The sequence below is a fragment of the Canis lupus genome (assembly GCF_048164855.1).
Source record: "Canis lupus baileyi chromosome 16 unlocalized genomic scaffold, mCanLup2.hap1 SUPER_16_unloc_3, whole genome shotgun sequence".
NCBI classification, from domain to species: Eukaryota; Metazoa; Chordata; class Mammalia; order Carnivora; family Canidae; genus Canis; species Canis lupus.
Genome location: NW_027326430.1, coordinates 1,337,416 through 1,360,480, shown reverse-complemented (window position 1 = coordinate 1,360,480; position 23,065 = coordinate 1,337,416). Strand labels below are relative to the sequence as shown.

The window sequence follows — 23,065 nt, the reverse complement described above, 5'->3', positions numbered from 1 at the left end:
TTTAAGTAAAACTCTTAACATATTACTTAGCAAGAAATACAATATTACTACCAACTGTAAAGAGAAAAAAAATAAGGCTATGCTTTTAAAATGACTATTGCCAATGATGATAAATTTTGAGCACTTACTATACATTTATACTGTGTGTTTCAGGTATTTAGGATCTCATGTAATTCCCAAGAACAGGGTACTATTAGTATTCAGTTTTACAGGTGTAAAATAATGCTAGGCAGGGAAGTTAAATAACATCCCCAAGGTCACATAGCCAATAAATGATTGAAATCATGATTCAGACTGTGTTAGACTAACTCTGGAGTCTACATTTGTATCCATTAGGCTATGCTTCTTCTTATACCAGTAATAATTATAAAAGAGTGATATCAGGGTTCCCAACTGGACACTTTAACAAAAAAATAAAAATAAAAATAAATAATAAAAATAAAAATAAAAATAAAGAAAAAAAGAAAAAGAAAAAGAAAAAGTAAAAACTAAGTGGGAGCTCTTCAAGGTAGTAATCAAGAAAGTGCTTCACATTCTAAGGCAAGATCAGATATTGAAACCTAAGTAGGGATTATGGGTGACACAGAATAAACCAAAACAGCTACCTGACATTAAACAAATACAAATCAATCAATCAATCAATCAATCAACCAAGTAGAAAAATAATATAACTTATAGTTACATAAATATGTAAGTAAATATTCAGAAGTTGGAGGCAACAAAGTATTGATGTATGTATATATTATATGAAATAAATTATATGTAATATATACATATATAATTATATGTAATATATATTACATATATAATTATATGTAATATATATTTGTGATAGCAATGTATTAAAAGGTACTATATGAAAATACAGTGCATTTGATCTAAAATTATCATGTAAAGTGAGATCAAATATTATAAATATTTCCTTTGAAGATCATTTGTATCACCCAGGATATATTATTAGTATTCCTCAAATGACAATTAAGACCCCTAAAGAATACATTGCAGTTAACTGGTATATGTACACATATCATTGTTTATACTGAAATATTTTGAATGTATAGTCTACCGATAAAATGACAACTCTTGGGATTATCAGAGAAATTCATCTCTTCAGCAAGTTCTAGCAAGTCTACTACTACTTTAGTTCTTTACTGATCTGACTGTAGACCACTCTGAATCTGTCTGGAGATTTCAAAGCATTAACCATCATTCTTTCCATCTTAATTTGATCAGCATCTACTAGTATCCCTCCAATCTGGAGTGACTTCTGAGAGACAAGTGTATTTTCACACAACAGAATCGTTCATAGCTTATTGATTGGAATTAGAGGCTGGTATGTAAGGATGCTTTGCAATTCCTAAGTTTCTATATATACTGAATTGAATTCACCACTGCCACACATGAATAAGAAAGGATCTAGGGGGTTCCTCGGTCGCTCAGCCAGTTAAGCATCTGACTCTTGATTTCGGCTCAGGTCATGATCTCAGGGTTGTGAGATGGGTCCCCGCGTAGGGATTCAAGCTCAGCATGGAATCTGCTTGAGATTCCCTCTCCTTCTCCCTGTGCCCCGCCCCTGTGTGCTTGCTCTCTCTCGCTCAAAATAAATAAAATGTTTTAAAAAAAGGTTCTAAATAAAGCTAAAATTCACCTTGAATGAGTGATAGGATATTCAATCTCAATTGTTACTGGTCTATCTCCCTTCACCAAAGAAAACTAAGGAAATATATTATGCTAAAGAAGGCTCTCCAGTCCTCAGTGCAAATGCAGTACTCCATGGGTCACCATCCAAGCTGGTCCTCTTGTTAGGAGTTAATTGGACAGTTAGGGAGTTGGGGCCAGGATCCCCAACAAGAAAATATGGAGTCAGGACAGCTAAGATAAAACAGCACTGATACTCTGCTTTGCAGCCTTTGCATAAATGACTTCTGAAAAATGTCCTAAAATAAGACAACCGCAAAGCATTTGTCAATATCATAGGCAAGAGGCAGTTAAAACCTACAACCCCAGATGTCAGCAAAAGAACACCATCAGCATGTGGGCATTAACCTAATAAGTTATATGACCAAAGCCCTGATTGGCACAACTCAGCACACCCTGATTGCTTAAGATAGTTCTGCAAAAAGTTCATAAAAATCCCAATACTTAGAAACTCTGGGGGCAACCCACTTAGGTTGGGTTGCCTCTCCAGTAACTCTGTACTCTTGCTTAATAAACTTTGCTTTGCTGCCCACCACTCTTCATTTGATCTACCTCCTCATTCTTCCAAGTGGCATGACGGAGAGCCACAGGCACTAAATGGGACAAAAATCATATAACACCCCCCTGTCATGGCTGTGTCTCCATCATTTCCCTTGAGTAGGAGGACCCATGTCTTAAGTAAAAATATCAGCCAAATATCCATAAAATGGGAACAGTTTGCATGTTTGAAAAATATTTTAAGAGTATCTGTGCTCAATATTCATAGATATGCTTGGCTTCCTGTAGCATAAAAATAAACTCTTCACTCAAGTAATTGTTAAATAATTAGAACTATGTGTTCCTTTCTGCTGCTACCAAAATGAAATCTATTGGCAGTTGACTAAGGAGATCAGCTAGCTAGATTGGAGTGGGGGGTGAGGGGAATCAATTGTTTCATACATATTATTAGGGACACTTAAACAATTTTATGTACTTTGTAAAAGATGTTGTAATCAAATGTTTCCAAAACCTTCTTCTGTTCATTTTTAATGGATACGCAGGAACAGATTTTATTAATAAAAAAAAAAGAATTCTGAAAAATAAAACATTTTGCAGGGGTTCTTATAATTGACATTCAAAGCAAATTAGAGGTGAATTTGGATGAAAAGTAAAGGCATCCTCTCTGATTGAGGAAACACCAAGATGGGGATTGGGGGTGGGTGGGTTACACATTGGCAAATACCACATAATGAACTTTATGAATGAGGGAAGAGAGACCTCGTAGGACTTTCACGTTTGAAGGCATATTCTAAGGCACAAATACAGATGAATCTGTGAAATGAACAGGAAGCAACCAGATGTGTGCATGTCGCTGTCAGCAGACAGAGAGACCTGCAGAAATGCAGAGGGCATACCTGCCCCTTCATGTACATCAGTAGTGACCAAACATTGGGAAAGTGTCTGCTGAATACCAACTAGGGAACCTATTATGCTTAAAAATATTGCCTTGGACTTGCCTGATAGCCTTGGAGCTGTTCAAGAAGAGCATGGTCAGCGAGGTACAGAGTGTTGGTTCTCTCTGTTTTCCAACTGCATGTCACGATGAGTAACACAAATGGCATTTTTTCTTGGATTAGACATTGTGTTCATGACTATTGGTTTACTGGCTCTCACAACAAGTTTGTGTGGAGGGAGTTTTATTAGCTCTGTTCTACAATAGCAAAAACTGAAGGTTAGTTTAAATGACTTGCTTCATGTTCTCTCCACCTCTCCAAGTCCACCATCCAAACCAAAAAAAACAAAAAGGAAAGAGAAAGAAGAAAGAAAGAAAAAGAAAGAAAGAAAGAAAGAAAGAAAGAAAGAAAGAAAGAAAGAAAAGAAAGAAAGAAGAAAAAGAAAGAAAGAAAGAAAGAAAGAAAGAAAAAAGAAAGAAAGAAAGAAAGAAAGAAAGAAAGAAAGAAAGAAAGAAAGAAAGAAAGAAAGAAAGAAAGAGAAGAAAGAAAGAAAGAAAGAAAAGAAAAAAATACATTGAGGAAGCAAGATTTTCAGCTCAGCCTTGAGAATTTTAGGACATAATTCTATACTTATCAAAATTCTATGGTGTGAGATTTTTCTTTTCCTTTTAAGTCTTAATAAATAAAGATTTGTAAGTGTCTTGAGCAGCCACATGCTTCTTTCTGTATCTCAGCTATGCCTACAGAAAGCCTCAGTGGTGTTGTTGTTTAAAGATTTGATTTGTCTCAAAGAGAGAGAGGGTATGAGCAGGGGGAGAAAGAAAGGGAGAAGCAGACTTCCTGCTCAGCAGGGAGCCTGATGTGGGACTCTATCCCAGGACCCTGGGATCATAATCTGAGCCTAAGTCAGACGCTTAACTGACTGAGCCAGCCAGGTGCTCCTGAGAAAGCCTGTCTTTATGGCCACATCCAAAGTGACACTATCATGCTAATGGTGAATTATCATAACCTTGTTTATAGGTAAAAGAAAAGTTATAGAAGTAACAGCAAATAGCATAATAATGGTGGTAACTAGAGGCAAAAGAAGAAAAAATTAACTTTCTGTAGCGTTTTCAAATCAGGAACTTTAGGAAAAGAAGAAGAATGAAGTTATTGCCCACCCCACCCCCACCCACCCCAATCCCAAAATCTGCATTTTTCATGGCTGTACAAATATGTTTCTAAAAGGACCTCTAAAATGCATGGCCATGCTATTTCTGGGTGAAGTGGTCAAAATGCCAGCTAGTTTCTGATATCTTTGTAGTATATTTTTCAAGCTTTTTTTTGTTTTGTTTTTTTGAAAGAATTTAGGTAGATTCTCTTGTATTTCCCTTTCTTGTTTTAAACTGGTATTAACTTAATATTACTTTCCTGCAGGATGAGCTATTTATGATTGGGAAGATAAGATGCTGACACCTTAAGTGAATTGCAGACTAATTCAGAACAGCCATTGTTATGCTTATCATTATTGTTTTGTTAAATCATTTGTGGACTAGTGTTTTTTTTTTTTTTTTTTAGGTTGAAGCTCCTGTTCTTCATGTAAACATTTTAGAATTTGAAGGTTTTCAGTCATCTATCACCAAGGATACAAAGCAAACTGGTTTTATTTTATTTTTTTAATTTTTATTTATTTATGATAGTCACACAGAGAGAGAGAGAGAGAGAGAGAGAGAGGGGCAGAGACACAGGCAGAGGGAGAAGGGAGAAGCAGGCTCCATGCACCAGGAGCCCGACGTGGGATTCGATCTCGGGTCTCCAGGATCGAGCCCTGGGCCAAAGGCAGGCGCCAAACCGCTGCGCCACCCAGGGATCCCAGCAAACTGGTTTTAAATTCCAAATAACCAAACCACCGTAACTTGGCTTTCTGGATTCCTGGGGGAAGGAATGCATTTCCTATAATACTCTACCTACTTATCTATGATCATCTATTAGTTATATATAACTATGATTGAGAACAGTATAATTCTATAATTGAACATATTCTCTGCTAAAAAATTAGAAAAGTGGCAGACTTTGGCAGCTTTTAGAATTCATTTTTCATGCTTCATGTGTGTTTAAACCTAAGTAATGATTATTTCTCAACTTCTCCTATTCCAATAATATTTCATTTGGAAAAGCCAATGTCATTAGCATGGCAGTGGTACTCTTCTCCCTGGAAGGAATTAATGTCTCGTGTATTGGTATTTGTGGGGAGACCCCTCACCAAAATCATTATCAGTGACCCTTCTGCATTTCCTTATGCCCCAGACCACATCCTTGAGAGTTATGTCAAAAGCATTCACTCCGAAATATAAAAGTAATTCTTAAAACAAAAATAAAATAACTCAAAGAAAGGGCAAAAGATCTGAATGGCCACCTCAGTAAAGAAGTTATACACATGGAAAATATGCATATGAAAAGATCCTCCACATCATATGTCATTAGGGAAAGATAAATCAAAACAACTGTGAGGGATCCCTGGGTGGCTCAGCGGTTTAGCACCACCTTCAGCCCAGGGCGTGATCCTGGAGACCCGGGATCAAGTCCCACATCAGGCTCCCTGCATGGAGCCTGCTTCTTCCTCTGCCTGCATCTCTGCCTTTCTCTCTCTCTGTGTGTATCATGAATAAATAAAATCTTAAAAAAAAAAAAAACTGTGAGATACACACACCTATTAGAATGGCCAGAATCCAAAACACTAACAACACTAAACACCTGTGAGGCTATAGAGCAGCAGGTGAGCCACTTTGGAAGATGGTCTTTTACAAAATTAAACATCTTCATAGCAAATAATCCAGCAATCATGTGGCTTGGTGTTTATCCAAAGGAGTTGAAAACTTACATCCACACAAAAACTGCACACAGATGGTTTGTTTATAGCAGATTTATTCTTAATTGCCAAAACGTGGAAGCAACCACGATGTCCTTCAGGAGGTGAATGAATAAATAAACTTTGATCTATCCGAACAATGGAATATTATTTGGCATTTAAAAACAACAGCAAAACAAAACAGAAGAGCTATGGAGCCATTAAAAGACACAGAGGAATCTTAAGTCCACATTTCTCAGTAAAAGAAGACAATCAGTCATTTGTATGGAATATGGAGGCTACATACTGTACGACTCCAACTATGACATCCTGGAGGAGGCAAAACTAGGGAGACAGTAAAAAGATCAGTGGTTACAGGGGAAGGCTGAGGATTGGAGGGATGATGAGAATAAGCACAGAGGATTTTTAGGACAGTGAAGCTATTCTGTATGATGCTATAATGGTGGATATGTGACATTTACATTTGCTAAAAAGTAAAACCCATAAAATGTACCATACCAAGAGTGAACCTTAATATAAACTATGGACTTCGACTGATAAAGATATAGGAATATAGGTTCTATTCTGGGTAGTGGGGTGGGTTGTAGATAGTAAAGGATGCTGTGGCACATTATGTAGGAATTCATGATACTTTTCATTTAATTCTGCTGTGAACCTAAAGCTGCACCAAAAAAAAAAATAATAATAAATCCTATTTAAAAAGAGGGGGAAATCACTTTCAAAATATGCTCATAGAAGGTAGCAGTACAGGAGAATGTTGGCTTCTCTGTCAATATAGCTCTTAAAAGAAAACGACCAGTTTCTCTAAATCCAAGTGCTTTAAACACATTTATCCTTCGGCATTGTCCTTGAGTCCATTAAAAATCTCTTTTATTTCCTCAATCTGTGCCATATTGTGTTGAAAAAATAAAGGACTAGCTTTAACGATGAAGGAATCATTATAAATCATTAATAATTCAAAACTATTAAACAACAAAATACAATAGCGGCATTTCTCTTAAGGGAACTAGGCAATGTGCTCTGTGCATTTTGGAGGCTTTATTCTGGCTATCGTTTATCCATCTCTCTGGCACAGATGTGGTTATTTTCCGCCTTTTCCTCATTTGCATTCTAATAAAGAGTTAGCAGTGAAAAAGAGATTGTAGATTGGAACATTAGAGATTCAAAAGTATTTTTAAATATTCCAGAAAGCAAACTTGAATGTTCACTCTAGGTTTTGTGGTAAGACCTGTCCCATCTGTGGAACTGGAATTTTCGCATTTTCTACTGCTGATATCTAGCCCAGCCATGTTGAAAATTAACAACTCTGGGTCAATTCAAGTGTTTCTTAAAACTCCTCTGACCAAATGGCTGAAATTAATAATGTAGGAAACAACAGATGTTGGTGAGGATGCAGAGAAAGACGAACTCTCTCACACTGTTGGGTGGGAATGCAAGCTGATGCAACCACTCTGGAAAGCAGAATAGAGATTCCTCAAAAAGTTCAACATAGAGCTACCCTGCGACCCAGCAATTGCACTACTAGGTATTTATCCAAAGGATACAAACATAGTGATTTGAGGGGGCACATGCACCCCAATCTTTACAGCAGCAATATCCACAGTAGTCAAACTACAGAAAGAGTCCAGATGTCCATCAACAGATGAATGGATTAGAAGATGTGGTATATACTTCTTAGGGAATATTATTCAGCCATCAAAAAGAATGAAATCTTGCCGTTGGCAGTCATCAAACCTTGCCATTTGCAATGATGTGGACAGAACTAGAGGGTATTATGTTAAGTGAAATAAGTCAGTCAGAGAAAGACAAATATGATATGATCTCACTCATATATAGAATTTAAGAAACAAAACAGATGAACATAGGAGAAGGGAAGGAAGGAAAAACAAAATAAGATGAAAATGGAAAGGGAGAGGGAGGCAAACCATAAGAGACTCTTTACTATAAGAAACAAACTGAGGGTTGCTGGAGGGGAAGTAGGTGGAGTGATGGGGTAACTGGGTGATGAGCATGAAAGAGGGCACTCAAAGTAATGTGCACTGGGTGTTGTATGAAACTGATGAATTACTAAATTCTACCCCTGAAACTGATAATACACTAGATGTTAACTAACTTAAATTTAAATAAAGAAGTAAAAAAATAAAACTCCCTCTGACCAAAATTTACACAGCTAGCTAGAAGAATCAGACCAGTTATTTGGGGGGTATGGTAGTGGTTATTCTCCTAATGGTGGCAAAGATATTTAAGAAACTAGAATCACAGAATGTAAAATTCAGCATCATGTTAATACTGAAGCATCATTACATTTTTCTCAAATTATGAATGGTTTTAATATTTGGGATTAGAGGTTTATAGTGAAGGGCTAGTAGGGAAGTGAAGGTCAGGGAAACCAGCACCCAAGTGGGAGCTTCAGCACTAGAACGGATTCTCAGGATCTTGCTTACAGTGTCTCCAAATCTCAAGAATCCCTGAGATTAAAAGAAGAATAAGAACCCCTGGGAATCTCCTAATGATTTATATCAGTCTGAAGTTCCTATGTGGATAATTATCAAAAGTTCAGTGAACACACATTCTGCTTCAGACATCCTGTCAAGGCCATTCATCCTTCTGTCCAGACTTCCCAGTTGGACTCCAATACCTGCCTTTCTTACTTGTTAACCCTGAATCAGATACATGAGCACATTCTGGAAACTGTAGCTCTCAGTTCCTTCTCTGCACTTACAGGAAAACCTGAGAAGGAGCTGGCGGTGATGTCCAGTGAAAACAGTCAAGTGCATGTACCATGATCCTGCTTCTTTCACTTTAAGTATCCAATTCAATATATCTACATACGTATTTTTTTCTACATACATATTTTTAAAAGCAATTACAACCCTGACGTATATGCCTGAATGGCTTATTTTACTATTTGGAATTTAAAATTCAAGAATGAAAGAAAAAGACATTTGGGTATACGGAGCTTCTTGGATCTATAGATTATTGGCTTTCATTAAATTTGCGACGTTTTTGGCCATTATTTCTTCCACTAGTTCCCCCCTTTCACTCTCTTCTCTCCTTGTGGCACACTCATTACACACACATGTATGCTTGGTAGTGTTTCAGAGATCTCTGAAGTTTTGTTAATTTTCCCATTGATCTATCTTCAACTTCATCGATTCTTTTTTATTTTCTTTTTCCTGCCCATATGACTCTTCTGTTGTAACTGTCAAGTGAACTTTTCATTTTAATTATTTTACTTTCCAAATCCCAAATCCTCATTTTTTTTTCTACAACTGCCATCTCCTTAATACGAGTTAATACAAGTTTCTGTTCATTGAATCATTGTCATCATACTTTCCTTTTACTCTTTCAGTATGGCATTCTTTAGCTATTTGGATTCCTTTGAATCTAAAACCAGGGCTGGGGGGACATACACACACAGTTTCTATTGATTACCCCTCTTTTTTCTGAGTTTGAGGCACATTTTCCTATTGCTTCACATATTTTTCTGTGGAATATTGCATATTTCAGACAATATTGGCTTTTTTTCTCCTGAGAATTGTTTTGGCTTTTGTTTTGTTGTTGTTGTTATTGTTGTTGCTTTGTTTTGTTTTTCTTCATTAAATCTGTGATGTATGTCTCCCTCTAAATGTGTGGCTTTGGATGTTTCTGCTGAGTTGTTTTTGTTATTTTATTTTTATTTTCAAGTTTGCTTTCCTATGTGTATTTCCTAGGAATAGCTTACTGTTCAGTACAGGATTAAAGATTATTTTCAAACACCTCAAACTTATGAGTCTTTCTACTCTCTGCTGACAATCTGTATGCAAGTTAAGGAACAGATTCAAACAGGCTGCTTTAGATTTATCCTTTTTTCTTTCTTTTTTTTCTTTTTCTTTCTTTTGTTTTTTTTTACTATCCATAGAACTTTCTTGTGTCTCCTTTGAGCGTGTGCCCTGGCACCAAAGGCCAGAGATGTACAAGCAGCTTAAATCCGTTGTGATCTCTGCTGTATACCCACATTGCTTCTGGCCAATCCCAGATGTGTAGAAAGCTTATCAAACCCCCTATGTGTGCTCATTTACTGGAACTCTTGTTTAATCACTAGCTATGCAAATTTAAGCAAATAGAGCTCCTAGCCTCTCTTTTCACTTGCATCAGGATTGCCCTTGTATTAGTTAGGGTTCTCCAGAGAAACAGAACAAATCAAATACACCTACAAACACACATACACACATATATATGAAAATACATGTGTATTTTTGCATATTTACATTTAATCATGTGTTTATGGAAACTAGGAAGTCCATAATCAGGTATCTGCAAGGCATCTGAGACCCAGGAAAGCCAGTGGTTAGTTCTAATCTGAGTCCAAAGCCTTGAGAACCAGGAGTGTCCATGATGTAACTTCTAGTCTGATAGCAAAAAGCCAACCTCCAGCTCAAGCAGTAAGTCAGAGAAAGAGAATTCTCTCTTCTTCTGTCTTCCTCCATTTTATTTAGGCTTTCAACAGGTTGGCAGATTCCCTACTTGGGGAGGACAATCTGCTGTACTTACTCTATGGGTCCAGATACTAATATCTGCCTGAAACATTCTCACAGACACACCCAGAAATAATATTTAACCAAATATCTGGACATCCTGTGACCCACTCAAGCTGACCCATGAAATTAATCATCACAACACTTTAATAAGAGTGTTCTAAATTCTGTGTAATCTTACTAGCAGTGACAGTGACAGCCTGCCTCTCCCTGGCTGAATTATCATGGGCAGAGCCAGTGAGGTCATGGGATCCATCCTAGGCAAGAACACCATAGGCTCATGCTGTTCTTACCCAAAGTTTCATAGTATTCATGAATAGATGCTGTTTACACTGATGTTCGATGTTGGGTGATTTCTAGATTTTTAGCAATCTGAAATGATTGTGTTTGACAGTTTTGCCCAGTTTTATGGTTCCTTTCGGTTAGAAGATAGTTGGCTTCCTAATCCCATTATGCTGGGAAGGAGATTTTATTAACTATAAATTTATCTAGAGTATATAACTCCTTTTCAACATATCCCTTTACCATTCCAAGCCTGTGCAAAAAGAGACACACACAGAGGATGAGAGAGAGACAGAGAGAAAAAGAGAGAGAGAGAGATCAGTGATCCAGAAAATGTATCACTTCACAACACTTCAGCAAAAAGATCTTGCCCTTTCAACTCAAATGAACCTTGCTTTGAATCTTGGAATTATAACTTCCTACTATATGTACTCTGGAAAAAAACACTCAAGCTCTTTGAGCCTCCTCTGTAAAACAGGAATCTTAGCCGGGTTTTTGTAAAGACAAAATGCCTTGGCTATAATGTGTACTTAATGAATGCTCATTTTCTTTATTATACCCCTTCTCTTTGCTTTCCATAAGCATATGCTATGTGTAACTGCCTGATTTTATGTTTGGTGTTTAAAAACTGCATTAGATCGTGTATTTGGTTATTGATGTTTAAAGAGTACATAGCTAGAATTATTGGTAATTCAAGAGACACAATGGAGAAATGGTTTCTGAAGCAACCAACACCCCTCTGGTTTGATGCCCAAGAATGCAGCCCTATTCTTGTGTTTTTACAAGCCTTATGTTGATTTATGTTTGCAAATGTACTTTTGGTAGTTTTCTTAGGCTATATTCCCAGTGTCTTGCTTTAGATAACCATTGTATATATATTTTTTGCAGTATTTTCTAAGTGTTACAAGGAAGAAGGAATGAAGGGGATAAAATGCATGTTAGTTTTTGTGGGATAAATTCCAAACCAACTGATTCTAGTGGAACTTCCCTTTTTTTCCCCCCAATCTTTCTCTTGGTCAGTTATAATATCATTACATATAGCATTAATATCATTACAGCACTCTCAGTGTTTCTTCTCTGAACAAATTCACTCAACCACAACTAGTTACTAGACTAGTATTTCAATTCTAAGTACTGGTCACGACTAGGAAGTGAAGCAAAGAAAAAACCTTTGTAATAACAAAGGTTATAGTCTCATTCAGAGAATATATCCATTTTCCTGCATCTTGCTTATATACATTTCATTTTATGTGTATGCCTAAATACATTGTGAGTTTGACAAACCTATACCGTAATTTTGAAAAATGAATCTGCTTTTCTCCATGACTATTAACTCTTAATAGTAAGAGACATGATTTATTTTCCCCTTGAATTATTACCTCTCTCATAGGAGAGAGTATCAGACATCAAAGATCAACCTGGCTTTGTAGAAACAACACTGGAATCGAAGTGGAAATGGAACACAAAGTTTTCTCTGTCCTGCCCTCATTGTATGATCTTGGTTAAGTAAATCAACTTCTCTGAATTTTGCTTCCCTTCTATTCAGTAATGAGATTATTTAATCCCGAAGTTTCCTATTGCTGATAAAATGCTATGACTCTGCAATCCTCTTACATTGGTCTGAATTTTATCTATGATGTCTTTAAATATTTTATAAAATAAATGCTGCTATTTGCTGTCTGCCTGATTATACCTAAGGTTCTCTGGTATATTTGTTCCATTAGGTGTTGGATGTTATTTTCAGAGATACGATTTAAAGTTTCCAGGCAGCTAGACTAATCTCTTTTGAGATTGGGACCTCATTTGGTTATGGCCTCACATTAATAATCAGTTTATTGTACCATGAACTTCCCCACTAATTCATCTTATATTTGTGAATCTATATTATATCTATATTTATATCAATTTCTAGATCAGGACATTTAAGAATATGATTTGAGAACATTCCAGAATAGGATCTCTTTAGTCCTGTTCTTAAGCCCTAGAGTACCTTAAGATTTATTTCTTTATTTAGAACAATCTCTTCTTTCAGTGCACTAAATTATTATATCCCATCTACCTAAAAGCTTTGAAAATATCTTCAAGTGTTCAATTTACATCTGGTGGTGAGAAGAGGCATGGGGAACATAAACTAGTGGCCAGACCCTGTTCAGAATTCTTCTATTTGCTTAGCTCCATTGTGACTCCAGCAAAGAGTTAAGCTAAAAAAAAAAAAAAAAAAAAATCCTTAACTCATGTACCTTCAGTGTTCTGTGGGAACAATGGAATAGAAAAGTAGCACATTATAGGCCTCACCCAAAGAAGGGGCTCAGGTTTGTACATTTCAACCTCATCTAGTCTCCATCTTATTAATGGTTTAATTTTGGCAGCTACACACCCAAGAGTGAAAGACATAAAATCCACAATTTTACCACAGCTGTTTCCTACTTCCTCTACAAAATTATTTAAACACCTTGTGACCTAAGGGGAAAGGATAAATGAATGACTTTCCAAATGAATTATCTCCTGTCTGCTGTGTCATTTCAGAAGTACTTGCTAATGGACAGAATAATCTTTCACAATTATCTTTCATGATCTGGAGATTTAAAAACTGTACTTAATCCCTGTTCCTATGTTTTCATTCTTAGAACTGCACTTTACATAGAAGCAGAATTGCTATAAGAAATATGGAATCATGCTTCATTTGAGAAAGCAGAGAGGATTTACTAAATACTCTAAAATCCTTCTGAAAATCTGTCTTCAGGAGGGAGCTTCAGGATCACATCTTTAGGATTTGGAAACGTAAATTGTGCTGCCAAAGAGTTTTCTTTTTTTATAAGTAGTGAGCTATACAAACATGTTTTGAAATACCATTTTGAGGATACAAAGTCCAGATTCATATTAAAATTCAAAGGAAATTGAATTACATAGTGGTAATAACACCCCTACCTGGTCATCTGTTAGTAATGCCATGGTAAATATAATTTCAGTGATAAATCTCTGCCAGTACTACCATGTCCCTGTTCCACAACCACAGAGCATATACACATACACAAAAAGGAGTAAGACAAGGAGGGGGGAAAAAGCCACTAAAACACCTCACATAATAAGTCAACACTTATAGTATTAAAATATCAACCCTTTGGCCAAAAGAAAATAGGAATGATAACTGATCCTAAGTCAGGTACAATCTTGAATATTTCTTTCATCGATAGAGATCTTGCAGCTGAAGTTATGTGAGAAAGGTTAATTAGATTAAAATTAACTCTACCACTGACTATGGGGATCTTAATCATGCAAATGCTTGAATCTTACTATTTTTTTTTCAGCTTGATACCCAGAGGTGATGTTTGCTTAGCTCAAAATGACTTTTTTCTCTTGCCCACAACACCCAATGGAATGTGTCTCCGGCAGCCAAAATTGAACATAGTTGATTGAACAAGGGTAAGCACTTGAAAGGAATGGGACCAATAAGATCCTCTTCCCTAAAAGCTGGACAGAATGGCTAAGTGGTTCTCATCAGCTTGAGAGAGAGAAAATTTCCGAGGTTAGCACAATCATTTCACCTGAATTCACTATTGGCAAATAATGCCATTCCATGAAAAGGTATGACGGATATGTCCAGAGAGATTACAAACATCTCAACCTGGGCTCCTTAAAGTCTCCATTTCTTCATTCCAGTTGTTACCTACTTTCTAACCCTGATTTCTAGAGACATTGCTCACTATTAATAAGCTTCTTTTCTGATACTTAAATGAACAAAAATTGATTTGAATGGTTATACCCCCAAATTCCTGTCTCATACAGGTAACTATAGAATATAATAACTACTTTAACCTAACTATACCTAATTTTAGAAATGAAAATGAAATGTAACAATGTGATGACAATTCTGAGAAATAGAAATTCTAAAGAACATACTACAGTTTTTATTGACACATTGCAGATAGTGATTATTGAATAATTCTTGAATCTTTTTTACTCATTTAAGGGTAAAATTTTTTAACAATATATGTGAGTAGGGTATCTTGAAAAAGCCACAGTTTAATTGGCATACAAATCACAAACTGCTTTGGGGAAATATTTTAATATTAATCTGGTTTGTGTCTACTTAGTGTGAAAAGTTCCGAGTTTTTTCCCTCTCAACCAATATTCTCTGAAATTTCTTGCTCTCAGAATGTGTAGAAAGACAACATATTATCCTTTCTCCAATCGGAATCATCACAACGTTGGTTAGGCTTTTATTTCTCCTATAAAATGTCTTTTATTTAATAGGATCTATTTCCCAGGTGTTAAATTTTCCAGAAGAATAATTTCCCTTGTTTTAACTCCTGGCCTGTATGGCATTGGTCTCTCTTGACTAGTTACTTGCATATAAAAAGAGTTAATTTAAATTCAAGTCCCGCAACCTATTTTCCACTGTTTGTAGATGACATTACGTAGTGGAAACTAATATAGGTCCTTGTTAAAATGTTTTTCTATTTCAAAAGTGATTTATTTTGAATTCAATTTCCCAGTTATTAATATAAACATCTAATTCAAAAATGTAATGTCTTAATAACAAAGTCCATTGAATTGGGACAAATTTCTCTGTTTCAGGAGACTGGGGTAGAAATCTTTATATGGGTAGAGTTCTATTGTCATTTTAACATTAATGCATGTGGTATCATAAAATCCATATTGGTATAAACATTAGTCACTAGGCCACAGACTTCCTTTTTCATTTTATATATGTACCAAAATGATGCAAAACATGTTACACTAGGGGGTAGCTTTTTATACTTCTGGGTCACCACTTGTTGGAAGAGAGAACAATGGGCTAGATCTAGAGAGAAAGAGATCTTTCTTTCTTTCTTTCTTTCTTTCTTTCTTTCTTTCTTTCTTTCTTCTTTCTTTCTTTCCTCTTCCTTTCTTTTAATACTGGCTACAAGTAGGCAAGTTTAACCAAGAGGAAATTTAAAATATCATCTTGTTAACATTTTTCCACATCTGCAAGGCCTATCCTTAGAAGATTTAATTTTAAAAAGATTTCCTCTTATCATGAACAGGTTATGACATAAGCCAAGTACTAAATTCTAGTTTAATATCTTCTTAGAGCAGTTTTCTTAGAATCCTGTGAAGTTCTGTGTTGCTTTATTCTCCCCTTCTTGCCTGCCACTTTCCAAAACTTCCTGACTCCCTTTCTCCATGATTTGTAATCTCTGTGATCCTTCAAGGCTCACATAAGACCTCAACAAAACTTTTCTCAAAGTTCAAGGCAACAGCTACTTCTTCCCATACTTGATTTATCATAATAGGATTCATGCTTGGCATTTAGTGGTACAAGGAGAAATAAACATTTATTAATGAATGGTTCCTCTTTGGTAGATATTTTTAGTCTATTATAATTTCTAATTCATCTCTCATTTATCTAATTTGGTAAACTAATAGAATGATTCCTCAAAGTACAGATATTACAATAACAATATCTTCTGTCCTTTGCCATCACCCAAGTAAGCTTTGAAAAACACTTATGTTTGTCTTACAGAGCCAGTCTTCTTTTGATTAGGTCTTAAATAGCTCCTAATTCTACTGAACATACATGAAATCTGTAGGATTAATTTTCTTTTTCTCTCCTTTAATTAGATCCTTCTTTTCTTCATAATCCATTATCATTTCTTGAATATAAATAAAAAATAAATAAATGGACAATTAAGCTAAAAAATAAAGCATGACATCATATTGGGCAAACAAGCTATCAACATAGGTTAGTTAAATAATAATTGAAGATATGTGTATACAGTGCCACAAGACAAGGTATGTTCCATTGGTGAGGACAACGGCTCATGTAGTTTCACAGGAGAGAGAGGTTACATTCATCATGAATGAACTGAGACAACTGCATAGAAGAGGGGACTTTTTCTCTGGGCCTAGAAGAATTGTTTGAAATGGGAGCAAATGCATTTTAGGCAAGAGAGGTAAGTATGAAGAAAGGAAAGGAAGTAAGATAATGCAGGGATTGTTGGATTGACTAGCTAGCAGCAAAGAGCAGACAAGATTAAAAAGAAAGATGAAAAACAAAACAAAACAAAAGACTAAAAGGGAAGATGGATTGTTGGACAGTAAAAGGTCTGAATAGCATGCTAAGAATTTAAGGGTTTACCCTTGAGGAAATGAAAGAAACTGAGTTTTTTTTTTTTTTTTTTTAAGAAACTGAGTTTTAAAACCAGAATTAAAGTGTCACATTCAAAAGACTTAGCTTGTTGCAGATTTAGTTAATTTGATAAGGAAGAGACTGAAGGAAAGGAGATGGGGACTGTTGATGGAGCACTGAAGGGAACTATGAGAGCCTAAAGTGAATATGTGGCATCACCAAAAGAAAAAACAAAAATAACTGCTGCATGACATGGAAAGAGGAACCCACTGGGCTTGGAGACTCAAGGAGTTTTGTAAGGTTAAAGCATCAAAAGTCCCAAACTGATACTAAAAGAAAACAGAAAAAAGAGAAAAGAAAAGAAAAGAAAGAAAAGAAAAGAAAGAAAGAAAGAAGAAAGAAAGAAAGAAAGAAAGAAAGAAAGAAAGAAAGAAAGAAAGAAAGAAAGAAAGAAAGAAAGAAAGAAAGAAAGAAAGAAAAGTATGTCAAAAAGAAGAGGGAATATTCATCTTTGGAATTACTTAGTAATGAAAAGTTTATTCCCCTCCAGTGGAGAGTTCACAGTTACACTGGTATGCTCCTTTCAACAACTAGGGTCTTCCAACTACTTGAATACCCTTGATTTTAGAAGTATTCTTTTTCAATTGTGTGAATCTACATAGCTCCTGAGAGTAAGACGCTACAATGTATTGAATGCACAGCACACCAAATCTCCCAGAATATCCTTTATGGGGACAACTCTCTAAAAAACTATTGAAAATGTGTTGAATTTACATACTCATAACCTGACACAAATTTCTCCTTGTTGCCCAACCTCTGACCTTCCCCATACACACACATACGCACACACACAAACACACACACTCTCTCTCTCTCACACACATTCTTAACTGGCTTTTTAGGCTGCAACAGAAGTCCCTTTGTAAGTCTGCTCAAGGAAGATGCGATTAAGATAATTTGAAATAACCATTTTTCCCCACCTGGGCTTATTAAAGCTAGATGTTTATCTAGAGGCATTCTGCACCTAACTATAAGCTGGGAGACCCCAGTGTCAACAGTAGTAGCAAAAAATGAAAATTACTATAAAAATTCCATATTTTAAGAGAAAGGTATCTTTTAACAAAGTTTATAAATAGAGATATGCAAAATGAGTTTGTAATCTGTGGAAAATCTGTCTCAGGATATTTGATATAAATGCATTATATGTAGGGGTACATACTTTTAAGAGCAAAACCAATGCTCTTAATTGCTCATAAAAGAGTGAATAATTAATAGATCTATTAAGGCATACCTTCTATACTTTATGAATTTAATACTGAAAAGTAGTATAAATAAGAAAAAGCATTGAGCAAGGAAAACAGGCTATTGAACTGAATTCTGAAGTGTGTGTGTGTGTGTGTGTGTGTGTGTGTGTGTGTGGCTGGAGGTGGAAGTTTGAAATGCTCTTAAAATTATTTTTATAAATAGAATACTATCAGAATACTATTTTAAAGAAAAATAAAGTTAGGAAATTTAACTCATTCACAAATGGCAGGTTAGGAAGATGATGGAGACTTAAATTGGGAACTCATTTAAAAAGCTGCTCTGGTAAATCCATGCTGTGGATACCTCTCCTCTCCATGTATGTAGAGATGGCCACTATTGCAGGAACACAGGTTATAAGTAAATTCTAAATAAATTGCAAAGAGCTGAGGGCCAAGACGTGTGGCCATCCAAGTAGAAGGGTAAAGTACTTTTCTCAGCCACGCTGCTCATTCACTTGGTAAATCACAAGGAAACTGTCCTCTGTGGGATCTCAGAATACGTTAGTTCTCAAGCACAAGGGTGAGAACCGTCTTGACATACTTCCTCTCAGGGTTAAATAATCTGGATTCTGAGAGTCCATGGAGAAAGAGAGATGAATTAGAGGAATTAACCTGGGAACTTATCTTAGTCACATGTGTGCATTTCAGCGAGTGCAACAATCTAATTGTTTTTTTTTTTATTATAGTGAAAGGTTATCTCTAATTCGTACTGATAGGAAGCCACGAGCTGTGTTCTGAACAATTTACTAAATATAAACGGCTGATACATGCTTTCCTGATCCAAATGAGGGCTTTTCCTACTTCTCACATTTTGATGGCTTGCTCACTTGTTTGTTTCTCCAAATTCTTTGCACTGCAGATCTTGGATCTGTTACCTTTGTACAAAGCGAGCCAATTGGGGAAATCCGCTCTCACTGCTCCTCTACTGAGGAAGAACAACAGTGGATTAATGATTTCGATGTTTCAGGCAAACTAGCTAATTTACATACAAATTAAAATTTAATGTAACCTATGATAGTTTTATTGCATGTTATTGCTTCAAAAAAAAAAAAAAAGAAAGAAATCTTCCACCCCTTGGAAGTTTTTCCTAATTAATTGTAAATCTGTCCATTGCATCCTGCCCTAATTAAAAAAAATTAATTAATTTAAAAAAATAATAAATGCCATGATTCCTGCTTTACCTATCATCCCACAGTACATATTGACGTCGTTTTTATGGGCGTAATGTTAGTGGGCAAAAATGTCAATGCATAACATTAATATGTAGCAATATTAATGCCAAACAATGATTTAAGCCGCAGGAGAATCTTATAGGTCAACTTCTAGTTGATTGCTATCTTAATAGGAGAGTAAAAAATGTTATACATCCCAATACTCCCAAAAGTGATTCTCCAAAGGGTGATTTTGTCCCTCAGGGTACGTTTGGCAAGGTCTGGAGAGTTTTGATTAGCCTGGCTGGAGGGGGTTTACTACTGACATCTAGTGGGTAGAGGTCAGGCCTGCTGGTAAACATGCTGAATTACAAAGAACGGGCCACCCCTACCCCAAAAAACAATTCTCTAATCAAAATGTAAATAGGATTCCTATTTTCCCTTTTCCTGCACTATAAACTAACAAACTTTTTTTCACTGATGAAGGGTTTGCTTCCTATTTTAGGGAATTGTGTATATGTGTGTGTGTGTGTGTGTGTGTGTGTGTGTGTGTGTCTGTAGGCTGAGGAATGTATAGGCTGAAGATAAAATAAATTCTCTCGACTTAAACAAGCCAGAAGCAAAACATGCCTTCCTACCATTGCCTAATATAATAATTAAAATTACTAAATCAAATTTCAAAATCCAACTTACTGAGAAGAAACAAAGAGCATATGTTCTCTGTAGAGTATTAGAATAATGCATTGGGTCACCATTAATTATTAAATGAAGCTACAAGTATGACAATAGCAAAAATATAAAAATGTAATATGTAAAAAAATGTTAAAAAGTAACAAAAAAAAGTAAAAATGTACATTTTTGTCCCTTATTCATAAAATGGCAATTTTCTGCAATGGCTAATCTCTGAAGTTGGGAAGGACAAAAAAGGAATTTGATGTTCCTCTTTACATTTATGATTTAATTTCCAGAGTGACTTCTTATTGTAACTGAAATTCTTTCTTGACTAGAGGTCCATCTGGGACTATTTATAAAATAAACTGTATTTCACAAGTCCTTTGCAAAGCTAATCAACAATGACAGAAAATAGCCTAGAATTGCCTTGGGCTAATTGTGGGTAGAAACTGTGCAAAGAGACATAAGGGAACCATTTGGAATGATGGAGATATTCTATATCTTGATAGGGGTGGTGATTGCATAAGTGTGTGTATTTGTCAAAACTCATTGGATACACTTAAAATGGGTGCACTTGAGTATAAGTAAATTGTATAATAATAAAGCAGGGTGGGTTTTTTTTTAATTGCCTGCTTTGGATAATAAATCATATGGCTATTTTACTCCTAAATCTAGTCAAAGTAGCATCTCACACTCAGATTTGGTAATCAAGTAACACATTATTTTATGTGTGCAATGGCTACGAACAACTAGAACATCCTCTGTGTGCTCTGCCCATACCAAATCATTTCCTTCTCTTTGTTTTAAAGATGAGGAAACAGAACCCAAAGATTTTGATAGTAAAAATATCCTTTACTTTGAAAAAAAAAAAAGAATATCTAAGGCATTCACACTATTATAATTACATTACTCATAGGTAAATTATGAACTCTGGAAACTAGCTACCTTGCTTTTTTTTTTTTTTTAAAGATTTGTTTATTTATATTAGAGAGAAAGTGGAGGGAGGAGCAGAGAGAGAGGGAGAGATTGAATCTCAAGCAGACTCCCAACTGAATGTGGAGCCAAATGCTGAGCTCAGTCTCATGACCCCAAGACCATGACCTGATTTGAAATCAAGAGTTGGAGGCTCAACCAACTGAGCCACCCAGGTGCCCCTGGAAGCTAGCTACCTTTCTGAAGGACACACAGTTATATAGTGAATATGCCAAGAACACAATGTATACTTTCCTTAGCTTTTCACCATGATGTTTGGGCTGATCCTGTAATACATTAGATCTAACCTGGATGGAAAGAGAACTGTATGAATAATTAAGTTGGGTCATATATACTCCAGATCTAACCTGGCATAGTTGGGATTTCTGACATAGGGTCACTATAGATGCTATTTTCTCTGTCATTTTTGACATAATGTATTGCATTCTATAACCTAAAAGAGCTCATGACTATTTGTTTTTACATTGAGATGGGACAGACATCCTTTCCTTTTAACACAGGTACAAATCAAGATACACCAAGTAAAGACACCTAAAATTGGTTTATCTTAAACTTAGCTTGATGATGGAAAAGTTGATGAGACAGTGTGTCAGTGAGGTTCCTAATAGGAAACAAATGGAATAATCAAACAAGGAAAACCTGAGAACATCTGGTTGACAAAGGACCCATGTGGGGGTCTGGTAAGGAAAGCACAAAGATAAACGGCATGAGAGGGCAGCAAAATGATTATATCACTCCTAGGATCAGCAGATAAAATATAAGGTGCTCCATTAAATTTATATTTCAAGTAAATAACAAATAAATGTTATAAATGTTTTAGTATAAATAGGCCATGTTCTCTTGCTTTTTTTTTTTTTTCCCCTAAATCTTGTGACTCTAAGTCTACTCCTCTCTACCAAATAAAACACAGAAGAACAGAGCCAGCTTCTGGGCAGACCAGAAGACAGGGATTTGGACAAAGCAGATAAGATGTCACAAGTAGAGGAGAGAGAGAGTGAGGGACCCCCACAGTGAGGGAGCCTGTGGATGAGGCATCTGGCCTCACTTTTCTCCCACCGCCTGACTTCGACACAAACTTCCCAGTGTCTGAACCCCAAAAGACCAGCTTCCTAAGACAGAGCACAGGAAAAAAGGAAGGGCAGAGTGAATCTGGAGGAACAAATAGAAACTATCTAGTCCAGAGAGGATTACATTCCTAGCATAGCCAAGGCGGTGGCCACACTTTGGACAAAGGAATTTAATACCTGAAGTGACACCTGATTCATAAGTGAACTTAAAATTCATTTCAAAAATAAAATCAATAGGAATATATAAACTGATGTACATAGTATATTTTTATTCAAAATATTTATCCTGTGTAACACAGTTCTAAACAGGGAACATAAATTGTACCAAAAAAATACATGAAGTGACTCAATGGAATACTCAAGAAAACCAGGTTGCCACTTCTTTCAAAGAGGAAAAATAAGTCAAAATGGAAACCAGATTACAGCATCCACATAAGAAAAAAAATTATGATAGTCCGAGCCTATGGCATTTCTCTTACAAAAGCAGGTAAATGAAGGTCCAAACTTCTATAGAGTAAATCCAATATTCCTTTATGGATAGATTGTTTTAAGATTTAAAGACTTTTAAAAACCATTCCAGATATGTCACTCTACAATTATATTGCTTATGGTAGCCATTGCTTATGATGACACATAAATATTTTCTGACCAAAGCATTTTGTAAAATTTATCTGCACTCATGATTTCAGATACCTTAAAAATGTTCATGATAAGGGAAAACTTAAATAGTAACTTACACAGTACGATCACAAATCATGATAAAATAAACATGCAAAAGCATAGACACAAAATACATGTGCATACATATCTATCCGGAAATACATGCACAAAAACAATGACATTACTTGTAATTCTGGATATAGGAACTACGGGTGACATTTTATCATATTTTTACTTTACTTTCTAAATGTACCATTCTAAATGATTTTTTATAATCAGCCAAAAGAAAATAAGTAACATTTTAATATTCTTTTGTGAGGGTTTTATG

The 23,065-nt window shown here is 35.6% G+C and overlaps 1 protein-coding gene and 1 long non-coding RNA gene across 3 annotated transcripts in view; one reads left to right on the top strand and one right to left on the bottom strand.

Moving 5' to 3' along the window:
- Positions 1 to 23,065, bottom strand: part of LOC140629560 (membrane-associated guanylate kinase, WW and PDZ domain-containing protein 2-like) — a 234,263-nt gene that overhangs the window by 211,028 nt on the left and 170 nt on the right. The gene's annotated exons all lie outside the window — the stretch shown is intronic.
- The window catches only part of LOC140629561 (uncharacterized), a 39,865-nt gene continuing 29,814 nt past the window's right edge, over positions 13,015 to 23,065 (top strand). For both annotated transcript variants that reach the window (XR_012027416.1, XR_012027415.1), the window contains exons 1-2: positions 13,015 to 13,090; positions 14,087 to 14,201. This is a non-coding gene — a long non-coding RNA (uncharacterized lncRNA). The remainder of the gene's footprint in view (positions 13,091 to 14,086; positions 14,202 to 23,065) is intronic.